The sequence below is a fragment of the Chlamydotis macqueenii genome, chromosome 1 (genome assembly GCF_036417535.1).
Source record: "Chlamydotis macqueenii isolate bChlMac1 chromosome 1, bChlMac1.mat, whole genome shotgun sequence".
Taxonomy (NCBI): Eukaryota; Metazoa; Chordata; class Aves; order Otidiformes; family Otididae; genus Chlamydotis; species Chlamydotis macqueenii.
Genome location: NC_141556.1, coordinates 48,467,182 through 48,491,082, shown reverse-complemented (window position 1 = coordinate 48,491,082; position 23,901 = coordinate 48,467,182).

The following is a 23,901-nucleotide window of genomic DNA, read 5'->3' as shown; positions in this document are numbered from 1 at the left end:
TTTCCATAAATGCTTCAAGAGCTTTTAAATTTTATTTTTTCCTAACTCCCATTTCAATTGCTGTTTGCATATTGCTATAGCCCTTTATCTTGATTTTTTGTCTTGCTCCTACTGAGATTGTAAATGCAGCTGATGATACAGAAATAAAAGATCAGTGATCTTAAGAAAACATCTTGAAAATGACTGAAAAAAAGACATTATTTTAATGCCTCAGAAATGGCTTGCAATTTTTGAGTAAGAAAGGTGACTGTTTGAATGATATCTGTGAATGTTCAGAGACTGCCTCAAAGATGACTCACTAGAACTGGCAAATGCAACCTTGAAAATGCCAATAAGCTGTTCTTTCTGTTTGTCATTACACTGACTGAAATGTTACCTTGATGTAATTTTAATATACTAGTATTATGGTCTCCTATATTACGCTCCATGCAAATTGTGTTTACTACTGTTCTTCAAATGGTCAGAGGCATATTATTTATGTTAAACATCACAGAAAAATTTTACCAGAGGTGGTAAAAATCCATATAGCCTCTGATAAAATCTGCAGAGCCTTGCAGGACCAAGTTAAATTTACTTATCTACATAAATTGAGTAGAAAGGATATTTTCAGCTATATGGAGGGCAATGCAATTATGTGAATGCTAACAGTAAGAGACTGCACATGCTTTTCTCATAAAAATATATCCATATATGTGTGTCTAATTTTACCCTTAGTACATACTCATCTTTTCTTCAAAAAGAATGGGAAGGCAGAGCAATTGATACTATTTACTGACTTTAGTATAGGCCAGATAAGCAGACGATGGACTGGCTGAGCTACCAAGCTCAAAATGTTGTGATCAGCAGCACAAGGTCCAGCTGGAAGACAGTGACCTGTGGCACACCCCAGGGGTCAATACTGGGGACAACACTGTTGAAGCTCTTCATTAACGGTCTGGATAGTGGGATCGAAGGTAGCCTCAGCATGTTTGCAGATGACACAAAACTGGGAGGAGCAGCTGATACACCAGGTGGGTGTGCTGCCACTCAGAAGGACCTCAACAAGTATGAGAAATGAGCTGACAGGAACCTCATGAAGTTCAGCAAAGGCAAATACCAAGTTCTGCAGCTCAGCAGGAATAACCCCACACACCAGTATATGCTGGAGACAAGCTGGCTGGAAAACAGCTCTGCAGAGAAGGATTTTGGGGTCCTGGTGCACAACAAGCTAAGCATGGGCCAGCAATATGCCCTTGCGGCAAAGATGTTCAACAGCATCTTGGGTTGCATTAGTATCATGGTTTAACCCCAGCTAGAAACTAAGTACCATGCAGCTGCTTGCTCATCCTCTCCCCTCCTAGGGAGGGTGGGGGAGAGAATCAGAAAGTAAACTCATGGATTGAGATAAAGACAGTTTACTAGGTCAGTAAAGGAAAAGATAATGATAACAATCTATGAATATATTAATAATTATAATAATGATAATATTTTTAAAAATTATAATAGAATATACAAAATGAACTACGCACAATCTTTCACCTCCCAATAACCCAATGACTAATACAGCCCACCCTGAGCAGTGATCATGAAATGGACCGAGAGCAATCTCAGAGCGATCCTGAGCAGCAATCTCAGAACAGCACTTTCCTGAGCAGTGACCTCGGAACTGCAATTTCCCAAGAGAGAGCAAGCTGCCCACTGGTCACTCCCTCTTACATACCGAGCGCGATTTCTATGGTAAGGAATATTTCCTTTGTCCAGTTTGAGTCAATTGTACTGGCTATACCCCTCCTAGCTTCTTGCACCTGCACATTACCAAAACATGGGAAGCTGGAAAAAAGTTCTGGATCTCTTAGCAACAACTAATAACATCATTGTATTATCAACGTTCTTCATATACCAAATCCCACACTAAATCCAAAACACAGCAGCTACTGAGAAGAAAATTAGCTCCATCCCAGCCGAAATCAGGACAATTAGGAAGACCTCAGGGTCAAGGAAGATGATCCTTCTGCTCAACTCACCCCTGGAGAGACACAGCTGGAGTGCTGGGTCCAGTTTCTGGACTCCCCAGTAAAAGAGAGACAAACTGGACCAAGTCCACAAAAGTGCCAGGAAAGTGAGTAACAGACCAGAGCATCTCACATACGAGGAGAGGCTGAGAGAGCTGGGACTGTTCAGCCTGGAGCAGAGAAGGTGCAAGGGTATGTTATCCATGTGTGTAAACACCTGATGAGGGAAAGTAAAAAAAATGGAGCCAGGCTCCTCTCAATGGTACCCAGTAACAGGATGACAGGCAATGGGTGTGAATTTAAATACAGGAAATTCAACTTAAACACAACACAAATATTTTTTACTGTGACAGTAATCAAACACTGAACCAGGTTGCCCAGTGAAATTATGAAGCCTCTATCCTTGGAGAAACTCAAAACCCAATTGGACATAGCTCTGAGTAATCTGCTGAAGCTGATCTTGCTTTGAGCATGAGGTTCTCAGTAGATATCTCCAGAGGTCCCTGCCAACCTCAACCATTCTCTGATTCTCTGTTATTTCATAAATATCCAAGAGTAGCAGTTGGCATAGTCATGAACTCAGGCAACACGACAAAGAAATTATCTAAAAAACTTGTAATTAAGTTAGCTACTCTGAATAATTAGGAAAGATCATTGTTCAGCACGCTTATAATAATAACTACAGCTAATAACATATGGACAACTATTTTGAAATACTATAAAGCTAAAAAGATGTAAAACAAGAACGAAATTTATGAGCTCAAGAAATCACTCTTTAGAGAAAAGTTAGGGAAAATACATTAATATGACAGAAAATGCTAACCTTCTGAAAGGTTTTTGCACCAGGCCATACAACATAATGGAAAATTTTACTTCCACAGAACTCTATGGGATACTTCAGAAAATCTAAACAAAGGCTTCCTTTTCTATCAAATCTGAAAGATATTTAGTATCATTATCATAGAACCATATTACTTCCCTATAGAAGACTCCTGGCTTCCTCACATCATTCAGATCCTCAACAGTAGTGTGAACACTCATTTATTTTATTCTTATTATTTTTGACTTTCCTTTACTTTCACTGGATAAAAACCTGAAATCCTAATAACGATAAACTCAATTCAGAGTTGTGTCTAGTTACTAGAGCATGCCTTGTACCTGTCAGTCTTTTAGCCTCAGAGAATGAACAAATGCTTTTAGCCTTTGTGACTCCTTACGAAGAGTGCATACCTTACAGTCTGTTTTTATACCTACTTCATGGGCATGCAGTTTTTTTTTACTCTCTGGTATTCTCTCTGAGGCATAACAGCTAAAAACACTATTTAGCTTCAAGTCTAGAGCAGGATAGCTATGAAAGATAGGAGATAGAAGAGTTTTGTCTTTTTTTTTTTAAGATGATTGTCTTAAGAACTTTCTTTCAAAAGTTACGTAAAATAAAATAAAATTATAAAATAAAATAAACAAAACAAAATTCCGCCCACTCTTCTACCAGTTCATCTGAAAATGTGCTTAACAGTTTTGACAGATATTTGACAATTAGGCAGGTCTGTGATTATCTCATTCGTGGAATTACAGAAAGTGCATCATCCTATTGTGTAAAACTCTTCTGACATGCTTCCCCAGACACAAAGTACAGAGCCTATCTGCCAGCCGAGCAATCACTGTAAGTGAACTTCAGGCTTTAGAGCCTGAAGAGCATTTTAGTGCTGTACATGCTGCGGTTTAGCCGGTCTGTGCCTTCTCTTGTTGGGAAATTCTGACATTAATGAACTGTCTTCCACTAAACCTAAATCAGTTCTTACTCTCTGCAAAAGAATCAAGTGAAAAAAACTACTGTGTGTGTTTTCATGGCTGTTACTATTCTTCCTCTACAATTTCAAAACACATGAATCTGGTGATTTTCCCCATTATTTGCTTTTGCAGAAAAACAGGTATGTTAGTGATCATAAAATACACTGAGAAAGAAATCCAGACTGTGTAATGGCTGCTCATTCTTCCCTTTGATGTTTCCCTAACAATCATCATCTAACTGTAAGAATTTGGTACCTACCCCTTTCTTCCTCTGTATTATGCAAAGCTCTACTACTCGCTAAAAGCTGTAGCATTATGGTGAAGAGAGAGGCTACATGAGACTTCAGCAGGTGCTTGGAGATTTTCTTCTATAAAAGTGCCCTTGTTAAGGAGAGCTTCAGTTACATTTTATTAGGATGTTATTTACGTGCATGTATTTCTCCTCTGAAAGTTTGCAAAGGGCAAACTAGGTAATGTGATTAAGTGGCTGAACACAGTAAAGGTTCCAAAAACTAGGTCATTATTGAGATTAACGACTGGATTAAAAGGATTTAGGAGAGTGGTAGGATTTTGATTTGCATATTACTCCAAAGACCTTTGACTTATGTAAAGCCTCCTCTTAAAGACTATCAAGCCAAAGTATTACATCAAGCAATTTAGTTGCAGCAAATTACTCTTGCCTGTTTTTTGACCTTGTGTCTATTACCCATATTTCTATACTGGAATAATTTGTCATAATTCAGCACTGGGATTGCTCCTTTGGATGTGGCAAATGCAGAGGGTGCACTAATGTGAAAGAGATAAGTTGTAAAATAATTAAATCTTACTAAGTATAAGCTATGGGATTCTTGAAGGATTTCACCTGAGAGTATTTTAGCCAGCTGCTAAAACAGGAGACCTTGTTTAACAGCAGATCCTAGCAATTCAATCAAAATCAAGCCTCCATCAAAAGCCTCACAGATTTATTTATATTAACCTTTGTGCCACTCTACAAGAGTATACACAGCTGTTTTGGTATGTGAAAAATACATCTAAGAGCTCAAGCCTATAACTGCTTCGGGAAATGAAACTGGAGGGTCTGCATGGCTGAGGTCACCCATTTAGCATCAGCTAAAGGAAAAAATTAGTTCTGGAGGTTACTTAGTACAAAAATCCTCCCATTGACAGCATGCATTTGTCTGTCAGCCTGTGTGAGAAGGCTATTTATGGTATTTATATACCGTATATAAAGAGAGAACACTTAGATCATCTAAGGGATTCATGTACATACATTATTCACAACATGCGTAAGTTTTTTTTTTCTGGGTACAGGGGGAATGGATGACAGATTTCCCATGTAAAATAACCTTAATTTTGCAGTTCATGAATGAATACAGAATCAAGGCCAAGGAACAGTCCAACATGATGCCTTTAGATGTGTTGTTCATGAGGTGTTTTATTGTCAAGATTTCATTTGTGCAACACTGTATGAGACTATCAGAAACTTTTAGATTGAAAAACAAGCCCAAACTGAATCATATGATTCTAACATACAGAAAATAACGGTGCTGCTCTCTGAAGGCAGCTTCAGCTCTAACTGTGGCTTTCAACATTTTCTTCTGTCTGTGGCAGTTATGATGAGTAACACAGCTTTTCCCACCTCCTGGCTTCATCCACTGCAATTTGCTTGCAGGCGAGTTGGGTTTCTATTTCTACAACTTTCAGATTGCATCAAATGCTTTCTCCACTCTAAAATGTTATTTTTCTTCCTTTCCTTAAGCACTTTCCCACCGTAATTACAGAAAGCAACATTATATAAGTACATTGTGAAAAGGTGTCATTCATGTGGAGAACTCCAAGAGAAAAACTCTGCATTTTCAAATCTGGTCTCTGAGATCTGGAGGCTGGAATGGGCCATGTGGCCAGAATCTCACCCTGGTCCACGGTGTTACTTACATCTCTACATTGCCCTATATGGATCAGTTTTCAGAAACGGGGTTCAAGAACTATGTTCAGTAACGACTTCACTGCTTCCATATTTTAGATGGTAGTGTCTAACTTTTAGATGCTTGGCCACATTCCTAACTGTTTGCGCCAGGGCTTTAAGTACTCCTCAGGGTTCTGGTCTAGGGCCAGTTCCATTCAATATAATCATCAATGATATGGATGCAGGAGTTGAATGCACCATGAGCAAGTTTGCTGATGATACCAAACTGTGAGGTGCTGTTGACTCTTTTGAGGGACAACAGCCTTGCAGAGAGATCTAGATAGATTGGAGCATTGGGCTATGATTAATGGGATGAAATTTAAAAAAGTTGAAATGCTGGATTCTGCACCTAGGACAGAGTAATGCTGGGCACAAGCATAAATTGGGAGAAGACTGGCTGGAAAGTAGCCCTGTAGAAAGGGACCTAAGGCTGCTGGTCAATAGCAGGCTCCATATGAGTCAGCAGTGTGCCCTGTGTAAAAGACTCCGTCAAAAATTTGTCTCAACATTGTTGAAACAGCGGGCCCCCACCCGAGCAATGGCTTCCCGTTATCTTGCAAGGCTAATCCTGTTGTCTTGCAAACCTGAATGCAGAGCTGGTTCCGAGAAATCTAGCCCTACCGCCCCACCCCGCGCCCAGAGATACATAACACCTGGTAATGGGCATGCATATTGCCCGGTAATGGATCACCTGGTAATGGGCATGCATATCGCCACCAAGTGAGGGGTGCGGCTAGGAAAACCAGCTCTCGAAATACAATGAAAACAACCAACATAAAAAGGAAGTCTTCTAGACTTAGACTTAGACACTTCTTCTACACTTCAAGACTTCTTCTTCTACACCTCTTCACTTCATTCATTCAACGGAATACACATTCACCGGAATACACATCCACGGAACCGACATCGAGACGACCAACACCGGCCGGATCGTTCCCCCATCGAGCGAACTGAACTGTCGGGACGCTGCAGCTCCGTGGTGGTAGCTATTACAACCAAAACTCTTTCCTTTCTCTCCTTTCTCTTCCATTTACAAACTTCTTGTTGGGTTAATAAAGTTACCTGGCACTTGACTCCGTTTTGAGTCTTAATTCTGTTCCCGAGAATACGAACAAAACCACGCTCCGGTGTGTGAGAGGTTGGTCCAGCCGCCCCTAGCCTCCCAGACTCATCTGAGGTCGGCTAGAACGCACGGGGGCCTTCCTCTCGTCCGAAATCAGAACGTGACACCCTGGCACCCAAGAGGGCAAACTGCATCCTGGGGTGCATCAAACACAGCATAACCAGCCGGTCAAAAGAGGTGATTATCCCACTGTATTCAGTGTTGGTGTGGCCTCATCTTAAGTACCGTGTGCAGTTCTGGGCCTCACAATTTAAGAAGGATGTGAAGGTCCTTGAAGGTGTCCAGAGGAGGGCAACAAAGCTGGTGACAGGGCTGGAAGGCATGTCCTCTGAGGGGTGGCTAAGGATATGAGTTTGCCAAGTTTGGAGAAAAGGAGGCTGAGGGATGACCTCATTACTCTCTACAGCTTCCTGAGGAGGGGCAGTGGAGAGGGAAGTGCTAATCTCTTCTCCCTGGTATCCAATGATAGGACACATGGGAATGGTTCAAAACTGCACCAGGGAGGTTTAGACTGGACATTAGGAAGTATTCCTTTACCCAGAGGGTGGTCAGACACTGGAACAGGCTTCTTGGAGAGGTGGTCAATGTCCCAAACCTGCCAGTGTTTAAGAGGCACTTGGACAATGCCCTTTACAAAATGCTTTAGCTTTTAGTCAGCCCTGAACTGGCCAGGTAGTTGAACCAGACAGTTGTTGTAGGTCCCTTCCAACTGAAATAGTCTGTTCTCTTCTTTTCTAGTATACAAACCTGGTTTTGTGTTGAAGTGTCTTAATGAAATCTTCTACAAAGACCTCATGGTCTCAGGTTTGGAAGGCACAGCTCATTAGAACAGAAGTGTCATGAAAGACAATGTCATTCCCACAGGTTCTCTCCAGCCCTCCACAGAGGGGTGACGGTGGTCCTTCAGCCAGCCCTGCCTGCACGTTCCTGGGAAGCGCTGGGCGAGAGCTTCACCACATGCAGTCTCTGACTGTCTACAAGCAGTTAGTAGCAAACAAGCTCATATTGGTGGATTATACTAGTTCATCACGACTGACACAAACATGTTTATTATTATCTGCTCTTGGCTTTGGTAGCTGTTTCTTGTTCCAGCAGAGGTTTCTGTTTAAGGAAGGATTAAATTATGTTCTCTACAAAATGAAGAAAAAGTAACTAAGCAATATTTCTTTTACTATTGAGGATCAAAAAAAAAAATTTTTCAAAGCAAATGTTTCAATGCACAAAATCTGGATAATTTTAAGGGAAGATTAGTTGTTTGTTAATTACTAATTCTTATTTGCAGAATCTAGAAGGAAGCAGTCCTGAAAGAATAACTCGTAAACATCAGTTACACCAATAATGCAGAACAGCGTCTTCATAACTCTGGAGTAAAGACACTATCCTCTAAAACAATTAGAGATAAACCACAATTTTTCATCATAATTCTTTCCAACACTATGTTTTGGAAGCAAAGTTCTGGTTTCTCTCTGAGTATTTAATCTCTCTGAGGCAGTGAAAAACAGCTGTGTTCTGCTTAAACATAGCCAGTGGAGAATATAAATTCCAGAAAGAAGCTCCATATTGGTAGATAATCAGTGAAGTCGAAGTATTTGGCCAATGATGGCTTAAGCAGCTTGGTCAATACAGCTGATGAACATGTGCTCAGAAAGTCTGCGACCAAAAAAAAATCAAATATTCAATGTACTACTTTAACATTCTTGTCCTCTAGCCAAGTGAATTTGAAATCACTTATGTGTAGGACAAGGAGAGGAGGAAGTGATTCTTGGATTATTTTTTTTTTAATGAAAACAAATTTTCTTTTAAGAAGAAGACACTTAAGAGTTATTAAAAATTGATGTAATATCTCTGTTCTCACTTTCACACAAAGATAATTATAAATGTTAAAAGTAAAGTGTGTACATGTGTACAACATACACTTCAGCAGGTCAACATAAGAAGAGCTCTAACTCACAAGAACTGTACAGTACCATTGGTAGTTTAAGATTTGGACTTCCCAGCAGTTTCAGCAGGTCTCAAATAGCCCCAAGATCTTGATGCCTTATTCAGGCATCTAGACATAAAGAGTCAGTTTTTCCAAGATTATCAAGATAGCTCGGGAAGATGTCAACAGAAAATTATTGGCAGAAGTCAAACATGTCTGTACAAATTTAGGACATTTATTGCTGTTGTTGTGGAACATTTTTGTAGGTTTTTTTCTTTTTTTTTTTTTAATTTTTAATTTTTTAGATCCCATAGATATCTCCAGGAACGTTGTTCCCCAAACAGCTTCCATTCTAAAGATAGGATTCACCTACTTTTACCTATACAGTACTTGGGCATCTGCTCCAAGCTAGACAGCTGCATTCCCTCTAACATGTAAGTGGATAGCCCACTTTCAGAGGGCAATTCATTCGAATCTGGCTAAGTTACCTTTTTTAGGATAAATTCTACCACCCTCAGAAAGTTTCCGTCACTCTCCATTGACTCTCATTTAGACTAGATTATTAACTTCTAGATGGCTAAAGCTAGGTGAATCCCATCTGAAAAGACAATTTTTAAATGATGAATGGGATAAATAGGAAGGTGACAAGAGAGAAGAACAAGAAAAGGGGTTTTTAAAATACATTTTAGAATTTATCAGCACAGTATCAAATCAGCACCAGAAACTGCATTTTTTTTAGTAATCTAAGTTTTCATTACTTCAATAATTGCAAGAATATCTATTAGTAAGAGGAAGCTGGGATCTGCCACTCAAATTTAACCTTCCAGTCAGAAAAGTCCTTGCATTACAGAAACCAATTAAATTGTCTGCCCTGTCTTTTAACAAAAGGTAACTCAGATTACAGACTATTTCCATCAGGATAGGTTGTCACATCAACTTAGCTTAAAGCAAGTAGTCTGATCATATAATATTTTCAATACATACAAACATGCACATTTCTCCATATTCCAGTCACAGAATGGAGTGACTCCCATTTCATATTTCACATGATACAGCAGCTGTGCATATACCACAGAGCAATATCTGGATCTCTATGATTCTCTATGTGAATTCTGGTTGCAGGATATCCCCATGCATCCCAGTGTCCTCTAGCAGGAAATCTGGGTGCCTGTGTTGCTTTGATATGCTCCAGGAGGTTTCAAAATCAGCAAAGGATCGCATTGCACAGCTCAAAGTGCACCTACTTTGCAGCACAGACACTGCCAGTGAGAGGTAATTAAATATGTTGTAATTAAAATAGAGTTAATTCACTAGTGCTCGTTAACTGAAAGCAGAAGAGTTCTGGCTTTAAGTTGTGACTGCCTTGGTAAGCATTCATCAGAGCAAGCTTGTGAGCAAATTCTAAAACTGCCTATATTATTTTTAGGTTACCAGCATCTTGTTCATTCTTGCTATCCTTGTGTAGTGCTCCCACTCTGAGTTTGCAAAAGCCCTCTTGACCCTTCCCCTTTCCCTTCCCCTTCCCCTTCCCCGTCCCCTTCCCCTTCCCTTCCCCCAAGAGCAGCCATTATGTTCAAAGAGGAAAAAAAAATCAATCAGGGTCACACATGGTTCTTTTCTTTATGAACTAATTCAATTACCTCAGACGAATTACTGTTGTTTCCAACTATGTCGTTTAACACTTCCCACAAGTGATTTATATTGTGGGATTTATAGTCTACAAATTTTACTAGCCAGTGTCTGAGATATCATTTTACAACCAAAAAATCTCTGAGAGATACGAAATTCACCATAGCCTGATACCTGTTCACACTGCATGACTGAAATACAGCCTTGGGCAACCACCATCTCACACAACAGAACGGCATCTTCTGTGGCTCTGCATCCTCTATGCAGAGATCTACAGCGTGGTCCAAAATATCACCTAAGTGCCTAAAGTAAAAGATCCAGCTGGATTAGACAATGTCTAGACTATGGGTGAGACGTGCTCCACACCACAGCCCTTATGTACTCATGATCCCACAACTGGCCAGACCGAACTCCCAGCTGGAGAGCAGTGCTGTGCAGGCAGCTCCCTCCTGGATCGTGCCTTAGGCTTGCTACCTGCACAAGGGGTGGCATGACAGCAGTGACGGCATGCCACAAGGGGCAAGATGTAGCTCAGGTCCTCCCAGAAATGAGAGTCACAATGAAATCTTGAGGTCCCACAACAAAAAATAAACTGTACTCTGTGACTACAGGAGTTACTGGACATGTGCAGATCCATGGAACCAAAAACTCAACATTTTTCAAGCAGAAAGATCAAGAGAAAACAGTATTGTCAGTGGTTCATTCCAAAAATCTGTGGACAAGGTCTTCTTTGAGTATCTGTTTATGCAATTTATTAAACACATCTCACATTACAGACTCTGGAGAAGAATTAATGTGGAAACATGATTCTTCTTCTCTCCTTCTTGGCAGCAGATAGGAAACTAAACTATGAAAAGCTTAAAGAAATATGAAGGAATCAAAATCAAGCCAAGCTGAGTCAGCAAAGTCATGCTTATGGCCATAATTCACAATTATTTGGGGGTGGAGTGGGGGTGTCATTTTTTGTTTAGCTTAGTGAAAAGATCACTTTGGGTAAGGCATTCTGGCTTAATTTTTCAGCTTGGATTTGTCCGTTTCTGTCAGTATCATGGTTCAGAATCAAAAGATTAGATCCAAGAATCAGACTTTAAAAGGTTGGAGAGGTTCCTGTCAAAGTTACAGCCCAAATTCACACACTTTGTACAGAGGGAACTCCAAAGAACGGGGATATCTTCGTATTGATTTAGTCTGCAAAAAAAGACCTTGTAGATATAAACAGAAAAACTCCTCCAGTTTTGTAGTCAAAGACAAATTTTCACCTTTTGTCTTTTCTCTTTCTTTTTCTTACATTTTTAACTATTTTTTTTTGCAACACTACAGTGAATTCAAACTCAGGGAAAAAATTATGAAAGCTGAGTTGCCATTTTCTCTACTTCTCCATTTTTTAGTTTCCAATTTCATCAACATCAATATTAAAAAATGCTGTTAATTTTCCTCATACCCAAGTAGTCTCATTTGAGAAAGTAACTTAAGACAGAATCTTGACCTTTCAGTTAGTATGTTTTAGGCTACATCACGAGTTAGAGATATACCCAGGGTATTATTTTTTAACTAATCATTCATTAATTGTAGTCATAAGGCTACAATTAATAAGGCTATTAATAACTTTATTAACTTAGCACATCATTGTCAGTCCTGTTATCCTAGACCCCCCTTAGATACATTTGTCAGGCTCTGCAACAGGCTGCCCAAGGCAATGGTGGAGTCACCATCCCTGGAAGTGTTCAAAGAACATGTAGACGTGGCACTTCAGGACGTGGTTTAGTAGGCATGGTGGTGTTGGGTTCACAGTTGGACTTGATCTCGCAGGTCTTTTCCAACCTTAAAGGTTCTATGATTCTATGATTAACAAGTGTTCCCACCAAAGCTATGTGACATGCCAAGACAAGTCTGGATGAGATTTATCTCACAAAAGCTTCAGCATCGATGAATCAGATGTCTCCTTTTTGAGCTCCTCTTATAGAAAACTGAGAGAAACAGGTACTCTTAGGGAATAACTAATCTGACCTATCTACTTTGGAATGAGAGAAATAGAATCATAGAATCATAGAATAGTTAGAGTTGGAAGGGACCTTCAACGGTCATCTAGTCCAACACCCCTGCAAGAAGCAGGGACATCCCTGACTAGATCAGCCTAGACATGTGTTTTTCTTTCCTTTGACTTTAAAGGGACTCTAGTCTTCTGACTGATACCCTTCTAGAGCTATGTGATCAATTCTAATTTTCCTGACCATAGACATATCGTTCAAGTTATGGTGAAATGAAGCTCTTTGCTTCAAATGCTTTGAGCATAGGCTCCTCATTTCTGGGATAGGAATCTTTGGAAGCTTCGGGCATTTTTGTGAATTTTAATCCCATAGCTAAAATGGTATCCTTTAAAAAAAAATGCGGGCATAATAAGTGGTACTGTAAAGTAGTATTCCTTTCTTTAGAGTCACTATTATTCTGCAGAATTAATAAAAATGTGGATTTAACACCAGAGATAGAATCACAGAATCATAGAATGGTTAGAGTTGGAAGGGACCTTCAAAGGTCATCCAGTCCAACCCCCCTGCAAGGGGCAGGGACATTCCTGACTAGATCAGGTTGCTCAGGGCCTCATCCAACCTGGCCTTGAACGTTTCCAGGGATGGGGCTTCCACCACCTCTCTGGGCAACCTGTTCCAGTGTTCTACAACTCTCATTGTAAAAATTTTTTTCCTAATTTCTAATCTAAATCTACCTCCCTCTATTTTAAAACCATTACCCCTCATCCTATCACAACAGGCCCTACTGAACAGCCTCTCCCCATCTTTCTTGTAGGCCCCCTTGAGGTACTGGAAGACCACTATAAGGTCTCCCCGGAGCCTCCTCTTCTCCAGGCTGAACAGCCCCAACTCTCCCAGCCTGTCCTCATAGGAAAGATGCTCCAGCCCTCTTATCATCTTTGTGGCCCTCCTCTGGACCTTCTCCAACTGGTCCATGTCCTTCTTGTGTTGGGGGCTCCAGAGCTGGACACAGTACTCCAGGTGGGGTCTCACCAGGGCAGAGTAGAGGGGGAGAATCACTTCCCTCGATCTGCTGGCCACACTTCTCTTGATGCAGCCCAGGATGCGGTTGGCCTTCTGGGCCGCAAGGGTGCATTGCTGGCTCATGTTGAGCTTCTCGTCCACCAGCACTCCCAAGTCCTTCTCCTCAGGGCTGGTCTCAATCCGTTCTCCACCCAGCCTGTATTTGTGCTTGGGATTGCCACAACCCAGGTGCAGGACCTTGCACTTGGCCTGGTTGAACTTCATGAGGTTGGCACGGGCCCACCTCTCCAGCCTGTCAAGGTCCCTCTGGGTGGCATCCCCCCCTTCCAGTGTGTCGATGGCACCACACAGCTTGGTGTCATCGGCGAACTTGCTTAGGGTGCACTCTATCCCACTGTCCATGTTGCCGACAAAGATGTTGAACAGGGCCGGGCCCAGCACGGACCCCTGAGGGACGCCACTCGTGACCGGTCTCCACCTGGACATCGAGCCGTTGACCACCACTCTTTGAGTGTGGCCATCCAGCCAACTCCTTATCCACCGAGTGGTCCATCCATCAAACCCATGTCTCTCTAGTTTAGAGAGAAGGATGTCTTGCGGGACAGTGTCAAAAGCTTTGCACAAGTCCAGGTAGATGATATCCGTTGCTTGTCCCTTATCCACCGATGCTGTCACCGCATCATAGAAGGCCACCAAGTTGGTCAGGCATGATCTGCCCTTGGTGAAGCCATGTTGGCTGTCACCAACCACCTCCTTGCTCTCCATGTGCCCTAGCATGGTTTCCAGGAGAATCTGCTCCATGACCTTGCCAGGCACAGAGGTGAGGCTGACCAGCCTGTAGTTGCCCAGGTCCTCCTTGTTCCCCTTTTTAAAAATTGGGGTTATGTTCCCTCTCTTCCAGTCATTGGGGACCTCACCAGACCGCCACGACTTCTCAAATACAATGGCCAGTAGCTTGGCAACTTCATCCACCAGTTCCCTCAGGACCCGCGGATGGATCTCATCAGGTCCCATGGACTTGTGCACCTCCAAGTTTCTCAGATGTTCCCGAACCTGCTCTTCGAGTACAGTGGGTGGTTCTTCATCCTTGCAGTCCCTGCTTGTGCCTTCCACAGCTTGGGTGGTGGGACAGGAACTCTTGTCGGTGAAGACTGAGGCAAAAAAGTCATTGAGTACCTCAGCCTTCTCCATGTCCTGGGTAACCAGGACACCAGTTCCCTTCCAGAGGGGGCCTACATTTTCCCTGGACTTTCTTTTGTCCCATACGTACCTATAAAAGCTCTTCTTGTTGCATTTTATATCCCTGGCCAGATTCAGTTCTGCCAGGGCTTTGACCTTCCTTACCTTATCCCTGGCCACTCGCACAGCCTCTTTGTTCTTCATCAGGATGCACCTCTGCTGAGCTTGGGGTAGGTGCTTCTTGAATGTGGACCAACTTTCCTGGGCCCCTCTTCCCTCCAGGGCCACCTCCCATGGTACTTGGTCCATCAGGTCTCCGAAGAGGCCGAAGTCTGCCTTCTTGAAGTCTAGGGCTGAGAGCTTGCCATGTAGTTTCCTCGCTGCTCCGTGGATCTTGAACTCCACCATTTCGTGGTCGCTGCAGCCAAGGCTGTCCTTCAGTTTCACATCCCCAACCAGTCCCTCCCTGTTGGTGAGCACAAGGTCGAGCATGGCACCCCTCCTTGTCGGCTCCTCTATCGCCTGCAGGAGGAAGTTGTCATCCACGCATTCCAGGAACCTCCTGGACTGCCTGTGCCCTGCCGTGTTGTCTCTCCAACAGATGTCAGGGTGGTTGAAGTCCCCCATGATGACCAGGTCTTGTGACCATGAGGCTGCTCTTATCTGGCTATAGAGCACCTCGTCTGCTCTGAACCTCCTGGCTTGTTTACATTTCTTCCTCTGACAGGTTGTTGGCCAGACTGCACTTCACTGAGCATTTTGCAAAATTTACATTTGTGGCTCTGCAAAGCAGGTACTAATTTCCCTTTGCGATGCCCATCCTGAGGGCTCAGACTGACCCTCATTTTCTCCTAGGCATCAACAAAATTGAGCGCTAGTAGACTGCATGCAGAGAACTAAAGGCAGCTCCTGATATGCCAGACTGAATTTTCAACTAAGCCATGGCTTCATTTGCTTTTTTAGATTTCCCTCCAGCAGGTGAATTCCTACCTAGTTTCTGCTTTTTCACTCTCAAGGGCATTCAGAACATATTTGGAACGAGTTTAAAACAGCTCTGGGGTTCTTTCCAATTATACTATTCTAAAAGAGCAGGTTGCACTGATATTTGCACAGTGAAATTTCTATTTCAAACATCATTGTCTTCAGTGCTGTAAAGAATGGTACCTTTTCATCTTCTTGGAGCTCCTACAGAGTTCTTTAATGGTTTCAGGGTGGAAGACCATGATGTTGTTCAGCAACAGATTTACCTCAAAATTTCTGACCTGCTTACCATTGGGTTGGTCCTATGCACATGCATAACAACAGCAATGACACATTGTTGAAATAAACTTTATTTATTTTAAAACCAGAAATTCCAGAAAGTATTTTGCGATATGTGACGCCATCTTGTAACGTTAGCATCTCTGGTAAAGAGTTTAAATATCTATGTGTATTCCTAGTAGGAACAAATTGTGTATAAAAGTATGAGTATTTTTCTGTATATGCGTATGTGCAAAAGGTTGGGTAACAAGTAATGAAGGATTCGCTGAGTATCTCACAAATGTGAAACCAATAATAAAGGCTGAAAATCTGACCATTCACCAAAGGGATAAAAAAATTTATTAAAAGATACTGACTGCCTCTCAGGAAATTTCAGTTTATGCGAAATGAAACATGTCTGGTACTTTAAAACAGTTACTGACTGCTCAAAAGATTTATTTTCTGCACGCAGTCCTGCCTTCAGTTTCCATACACTCAGAAAACCCACTAACTATTAGTAATTCCTCATTAGCACGGACCTGACTGTATCCTAGGAGAATACTGGGCTACAGATGCAGCACTCTAAAGAGGGTATCAGTTATTTGCCTTTATCATTGTCAACCACAGCATTTAAACAATGCTCTGCCTAATGCTGAGAAACCACTCCTGAACTCAAACTGCATAATTATCTACACTACTGCTATTTTAAATTATTTTGCTTTTCAAATCACCAAGTCAACCAGTAAAAACTATTTTTTTTTCATGAGGAAAAGAGCAAACCTCTTATCTGCCCTTCAGTAAGAAGGGTGACCTAGATTTTAGATCTAATATTTGTTTAAAGCCACACTGTGCTTTAAATACAGCTCTGTACAATGGGTAGTAAGAACTCAGCAAAAGCCCAAGGCTATCAATATGGTAAGTACGCTGTGCTTCTGCATGGGTTCTGACTCATATTCAAATAGTATCAGAAGTTTCCTGTCAAATCTGAGGCTAACAGGATGGAAAGCAGGAGAAAGGGAATGCAATAATTATAAGTGGAAGCAGAACAGAAAGTAAAAACACTGTGCAAAATTAGAAGCACAAAGTTGATAGGAGCAGGGAGAGGATGATGACATCCTTTCCATTCAATACTGAGATGTCTACCAGGACTGGACTGAGGTCTCTAGCTCTGTCCCCAGCTCTTCACAAACACCCCACAAATATTCCACTTCTCCTTCAGATTGCCCTGCTTTGGGTAATACGATAGGCAAGGCACAAAGCTTGCCTGGACTCCTCTTTGAAAAGTCATCCAAAGGCTCTGCCACCCGCAATCACAGCCACCCTTTACTTGTGTGTTCACAAGCATTATTTTAAAGCCATTCCTGCTAAAATCAGGTTATGATAAACAACTAATTGGTTTGTGGAGAGAAGAATGACAAGACACTTTCACCTTAGATCCTTCACATTTCCAGATTTAGGAAAAGCAGCTGTACTGAGATGCAGAGGCGTCTTTCTCCTTGAACTCCAAATGACACAATTCACATCAAACTGGGAAAAGCCTGTAGAAAATATAGCACCATGGTCCAAGGTATTTTTAAAAAGCTGAGTGATTTTGTAGGAATTCCTTGTATTTATTCATCCTGGTTGCACATTCTTAATCTGATTCGTAATGAAGAGCCAACAGTATAGTGCTGCTAATTCACATGCACACCATTCATCCATCTAAAACATGTGAGACTAAAGTGGGCTCTCAAGTCACGGTCAACTAAGGACTGAATAAGCTTGTACTAATATTTGAAGCAGACTTCTTTCCTCACTAATGCTCAGGGTTATTTAGGATTAGGACTCCAGAATAATTTTAAGAAGGAAAAAGACCATAAGACCTAGAGAACAAGTGGGAAGCAAAGATGAGCACAAGTTATGGAGAGTTACAAAATTTAGTAAATTATGAAAAAATGGTTGAAAGAAGTTTTGACAGAATTTCGTACTCAGCTAAGCTGATGGAAGACTATACACAGAAATTACCTAAGTCAGTGGATTTACTGCTGGTTTAAATAGGACCACATAAGGCCACTCAGCTAGAGTTTTTTGAGTAGGGAAAGTCTTCAACTACCCTTAACAACTACTTATGCTCCTGTATCAGAGAATAATGAGCTAAGAATGGATCTTTTATTTTTATTTTAAAATCCTTTCATTATGGAGCTCTTCACATTAAACATTTTTCCACTTGGCAGTGCAAGTAGTGTAATTTGCAAAATATAGCTTGCTCCGAAGATTGCCAGTATACATTTCAGTCTGATAAAGATTACTTCCCAGCTGCTTCCCATTCACAGACAGTATGTGTGGCCTTCCCTAAAGAGGATGGAAAATGTGGTACTATATACCACTACCACATGTCTTATACCCACTTCATGTGTTTATGTTGACTTTTTGTTTCTAGTTGCTAAAAAGCATGGTTTTCTCAAGACACCGCTTCTTGCTATATTTTGTATATATATGGTTTTGTTATTCTTATTGTTGCTGTCTTTTACACTGCTGTTTAAGAAAACATTTGTGGGGCTTCAAATGGCAAATAAAACTGGGTAACCTCTTTCCAAGTTTACGCAAGTTCCTTGATACTCTCATCACTCTAAAGGAACCTGTGCCCCAGCAGGCTCAGCTAGTGTGCAAAATCCAGTGTTAGCTACAAATTGTTTATCTCATGCTGCCCTTTAACTGCTAGCTCTACTGTCAGCAGTCATAAAACTAGGGGACAGACCTTGGGAGGTAAGCCAGCCATTGATTCACTCCTGATACCTGACTGTGTTGGCTGATGTGTGATCTCTTGGTGTCACAGAGATAAAGTGCAAATTGTTTTTCAAAATCATTGCCAGGAGTGGAGCGGATGCTTTTTCAGAATGTCACACCCAGTGAGCTGTGACACGCAGCCAAGCTTTGGTCCCCCTACCAGGTAAAGGAATTAGGTTTATGTTTTACGGAAAGATTCAAGATCAGCCCAGCATTGTGCTGATTTAGTCTTTTTTAACCTCTTCTTGTCATCAGTGTTCTTCCTGAAACAAACAGATTAACATTATATCTGCCAGCAATTTAGTGAGCAAAGCAACAGCTTTTCAAGAGCTGGTGAACCACAGCATGCATTAAATGCATACCCTCCCAACTTGTGTTTATTATCACACTGATGTATAAGGCACTGCACTGGTGTTCTGTGATGCTCATGAAACAGTCCAGCTCAAAAGGAGACTGTGAGGCCACCCCCAAATGGAGCAACCACATTCCTCTCTTCCTGATGGCAGAGGAATGAGAGGCACTGTCCTCAGCACACCCCCCTTGTTGGGTTACATCCAATCAGCTTCCAAAAACAGAGCACTGCCAGGGGTGTGCTCAAGGATAGAGGGGATCTCCAAATGTATCACACAGATCAACTCCCAGTGCTTGCTTGACTGGAGGTGACTGGAAGTGACTGGGGTGGCTTTCCAAAAGCCTTTCCCTCACGAAAGGAAGAGGACATGACACTGAGTGCCATGGCTTATGCCCAGGAAGGCTTTAATTGAGAAGTTTGCCTACTCTGGCCATCTTTACATTGAAGCAAGTGCTCCTATGAACTGTCCTCCCAGCTCTCCTGCATAGGTAGCTAAATTCAGCTCCATGTTTTCTACCTAAAACCACCACAGTAAGGGCTGGTCAACTCGCTGGCAGTGGCAAGCCATGGTAATGCAAAGACACAGAAAGCTCTTCGGCTGTAAACTGCTGGGAGCTGGTAGAGCACTCCATGGCAGGCAGCAAGGCATCTCTTGCCCTGCTCTTCTGCAGGCAGCTGCATATGCTATATGTCAGGATACCATGTTGCCTTGGCTTTTGGTCCTATTTGGTAGGACATCCTCATTTAAAAAGAGGAACGGCTTCTCCAGTATCTTGGAAACATAGTATTTGAGCTTTTTGATTGCCCAGCCTGGAGAAGCTGTTTGTATACCAGATACTGATACCTTGCTCAACTTCTTTGTCATTTAATGTAATAGGTCTTGTTGGCAACAAAAGACCAGTTCTCAGCCATACAGGTTTGTGGAAGAAAGTTGAATAATCTTTAAGTACCATTACTGGTTTCTATCCTACAATTCAGGACCCCCTAGCATAGACTCCAGAATCAGTTTAAGATACTGAAAAGAAGGAATTAAACGGAAATATCTCAAAATAGAAAAAAAAAAGGAATAAATACTACTATTTTCTCCAATGGAGTGAGCTACTTCATTTGCTTATCTCCCTCTGGGTTTCTTCTGTTTTGTACATCTGCTTGCACAGTATGGTTCTTGGGCAGGCAATGTCTCTTGTTATGTTTATGTATGCGCACAAAGCCAAACTCATCAGCATTACAAAATGGGCATTAAATTCTAAGCTCTGTGGTGAAGGGTCCCACTCCAACTGAGTACCTGAAGACCCAAACCACTGTACAGAGACCCCAGTATAATCTGGAACTTCTAGTGAGAACACAAGTAAAAAAGACAAAATGGTGGCAGGGGCGAAAGAAGATAGAAATGGCAGTGAGACTCAGCAAACAGCAGAGCCAAGACTATGATTTCTAATTAAAAAAAAAGAGTGTAAGGAAACTACTGCATCACTAAATGTGGCTGAGCTTCAACGACAGTCCAGAAAAAGGGGCCAGGAGCTGGGTGGGAATAAAGGGCACAAATAAAACCTTTACAAGATACTCAACACTGAAAGGAAACTTCTAAGAGATAAAACTTGTACCAGAGATACAAAAGCGAAGCAACAAACAGAGAGGCTTGCCTAAACAGGAAAATATCTGCTCCTAAGACAGAACTGTAGGCAAATGTGCTCCAAAAACATAATTGTGAAGCATCCCCAAGAAAGAGGTCACCCATGATTTAAGCGACCAGCTGTCACGTCCTCAAGGAGCACCATGAGCAGTCCCATAGCTGCTCCTCTCACTACAGAATCCAGCTGAGTACAACAACAGACTTCCCCTTGCTTTTCCAATTTTCTTAGAGGGAAGGAAAATAATTCTTTTAGCAGCTTAATAAAATTAAGGAGGAAAAAAAAATCCCTAAATAATTCCTCTAGCAGTTAACAAAATTAAAATGTGGTTATGAAAATAATGAAATTACAAATTACCTTCAAATGTAAGCCCCAATCAAGGTTGCCAAAATTCATAACTTCAGTGATATTTATTTAACATACACATCTAGCATAATGCAAATAAAAACTAACTCCAGTCAACGTCCAAATTGCAGGCAGCATCATACCAGCTTTACTAAATAAAAATCCTTGGTACCTTTGCCCAAAACTTGGTCTGAACCCAAACTAAACATCATCTGATGTTCACAAAGCTCAGATAACTCTGCTAATTCTTTTAATTGCCACGTCTCTTCATAGTTCCCAGAATTAGAGGCTGGAGTGCCAAAACTGTCCTGGAACCTGTTCCAGTGCAGTTATGTGAATGACACAAAATGGCCACCAAAACTTTCCAGCTGATTTCAGACTTGACTGAAGGAATTACCAGCACAGGCAGGGGAGAGATAATCCCACACATGGACTGGAACTAGCAGAGCATAAAGAGACACGAAAGTGCAGTTTTTCTCACCTGTTTTTTTTACTGCCAGCTGCTGTATTTTATCATGAAAATAGGAAAGGAGAAGAAACAAAGGAACCTGATTACTTGATTTTTTCCTTTCCCCCTCCCTTTTAGATGTGAGAACATCCTTCTGTGCACAAGTCCTTTACCAGAATTATTCCACACAGTTCAGTCCACCCACAACCATTTCTAAGTCTCTCCTGTCCTTCGGTGCGTGTTGTTGCAAGGATGGTCTCTGCAGTTCTGTGGCTGTTCCAGTGTCTCACTGTCACTCAGCATCTCAGAGCACAGCACTCACTGCTCTCTCAATCCAGAGCAACAGAAACACACTACTTCGAGGCTAATTAACTGAAGGTCAAAGTCACGAAATAATTGTGCCCTTGATTCACAGAATGGTTTTGCTTTTGGGGCAGCATGAGGCGCAACTTTATACTATGGAAAATACGTGCTGAAATAATGCCTGTGAGGTGAACTGCAGCCTGAGTGCGTGACAGGGTACCGCGGGTTTAAGCAAAGGAGTGTTTGGCTGGGAGTTGAAATTAGAGCTTATTGTGTGGCCTTGCGTAAACAGAGCTATAATGGGTTATTGAGACTGCTGACTTCTAACAAACAATGCTCTCTGTGTAAGCATGACATTTTAAAACCATGAAGCCTGAGGCATGTATGCTTATTATCACATGTCTTTTTATCGACTCATTTTACGTAATGCTTTTGAAAGAACACCACAGAAACACACACAGTATATGAAGGGAACAGAGCCGGGGTACATGGACAGGACTGTCACCAAGTATTGGCATGTGCCATGATGATGGCCAAGGAACAAAAAAATCTAGGTCAACACTTTAGAAGTAGCGGCAACTATAAATTAGCAACATAAATTTGTTCCAAAGGTGTGGCCTCTCAGGGAAATTTTCAAACTGGAACTTGATCTGGGGACGGTGCGGACATACAAAAATCCTTACAATACTGTTCACACAATGGACAAAGAATGGGGTATTTTTCAATCCAACTTTGACTATTCTTACCATGAACAAGACCAACATACTTCTTTGCCAGCATTACATTGGTGAGAAGATGGGGAAGCTTTACAGATTGTTTCTGAATTAGTCCCATGTCCTTGGGGTCTCTTCTGTACAGTCTGTCACCTTCACTATTTTTACAAGCAGTTTGCCAGTTTCTTGTAGGATCAAGCCCTAGTGAAAAGGAAATTTAGTTTTCCTCTGGTTAGTATTTTGGATAAAAATAATGGGCAAGTAGAAAAAGCTCTGTAAACCGGCTATTGAGATTTTCAGGACTCTAAACATTTCAAATCATACCCCTAGAAGGAAACTGAGCTGCCCTTCTCCCATTTCTCATTCCTGTCACAGCCTGAATGAGCAAACATGCTGCTGTCTTCCATTCCCATTACAGACGGAGGTGCTGGGATGGGAATGGATCTATCTTGTGCCATGGGTCAGTTCTCATTTCTGTCTTTAGAAAATGAGTTATAGCAGCAAGGCAATGACAGCAACTCTTATTATAGACTCATTTTGGGGACAGAGAGAGTAATAAGAACAGAAAAGCACATTAAAAAATAGAAACCATTTTCTGACATTCATAAAGTTGTGAGGAAAATAGAGAAAAAATAACCCATTTTTGGGGTGAAAATTCTCCTGAAAAACAGGGAAAATTTCTTGACAATTATTGCTGTATCACTGACAGAAGTGTCATGACAAAATGCATACATGATAGGGTTTCGTCTGCAAACAAATAAGCTCAGAAGTATCATTCCCAAAGAACACTGCAAAACGTCTTCCTTAATCTCAGTTTGTGTGGTAACTCCCTGGCTTACAAGGCCCAATACTAAAGCAGACTGAAATTTAAAGCAAAAGCTTTTTAATGAATTTGATTTGACTTGGGAATGTGAAATCTCAAGCTAAATATTGCATCTTGATTTTCCAAATGGAAAACAAAACAAAAAAAAAAAGGACTGGAAAAAGCAGAAATTTCCTTGAGAATCAAGCATCAAAAGCTTTAGTCATGACATCTCCTCTCCTGGCCACAGCTCAGCTCCATCCGAGACGCCCAACTTGAATAAGTGATTACAAATAGGACTTAAGTGTGGTGCCTATCTGTGAACCGCATACCCTTCCTCATTTCTGAAGCAGGAGCTCGCGCTGTGCATTTGGCTCATCTGGCTTTGTAAGACAGCAGAGCTCCACTCCAGTTTTTGATCCTGGGCTCTTCTCAGGAGGAGCCCAAACCAGAAGGAAAGGAGCCTTGCAAAGGGAATGCAGAAATAGCATTTTTGCCATGTCCTTGCTACTTTATTACCTCCCATTTCCACCCAACATACACAGAAACCCTTTGTGTTTACTCATTTTCCAATATACTCCAGATAGTCAGGGACTGAGGCTTCATCCACACTCTGGATCTGAAAATATTTATAATATCAGGCAGTAGCATACCAAAAGACCTGCTACACACAGCAGAAGCTCATGTTAAG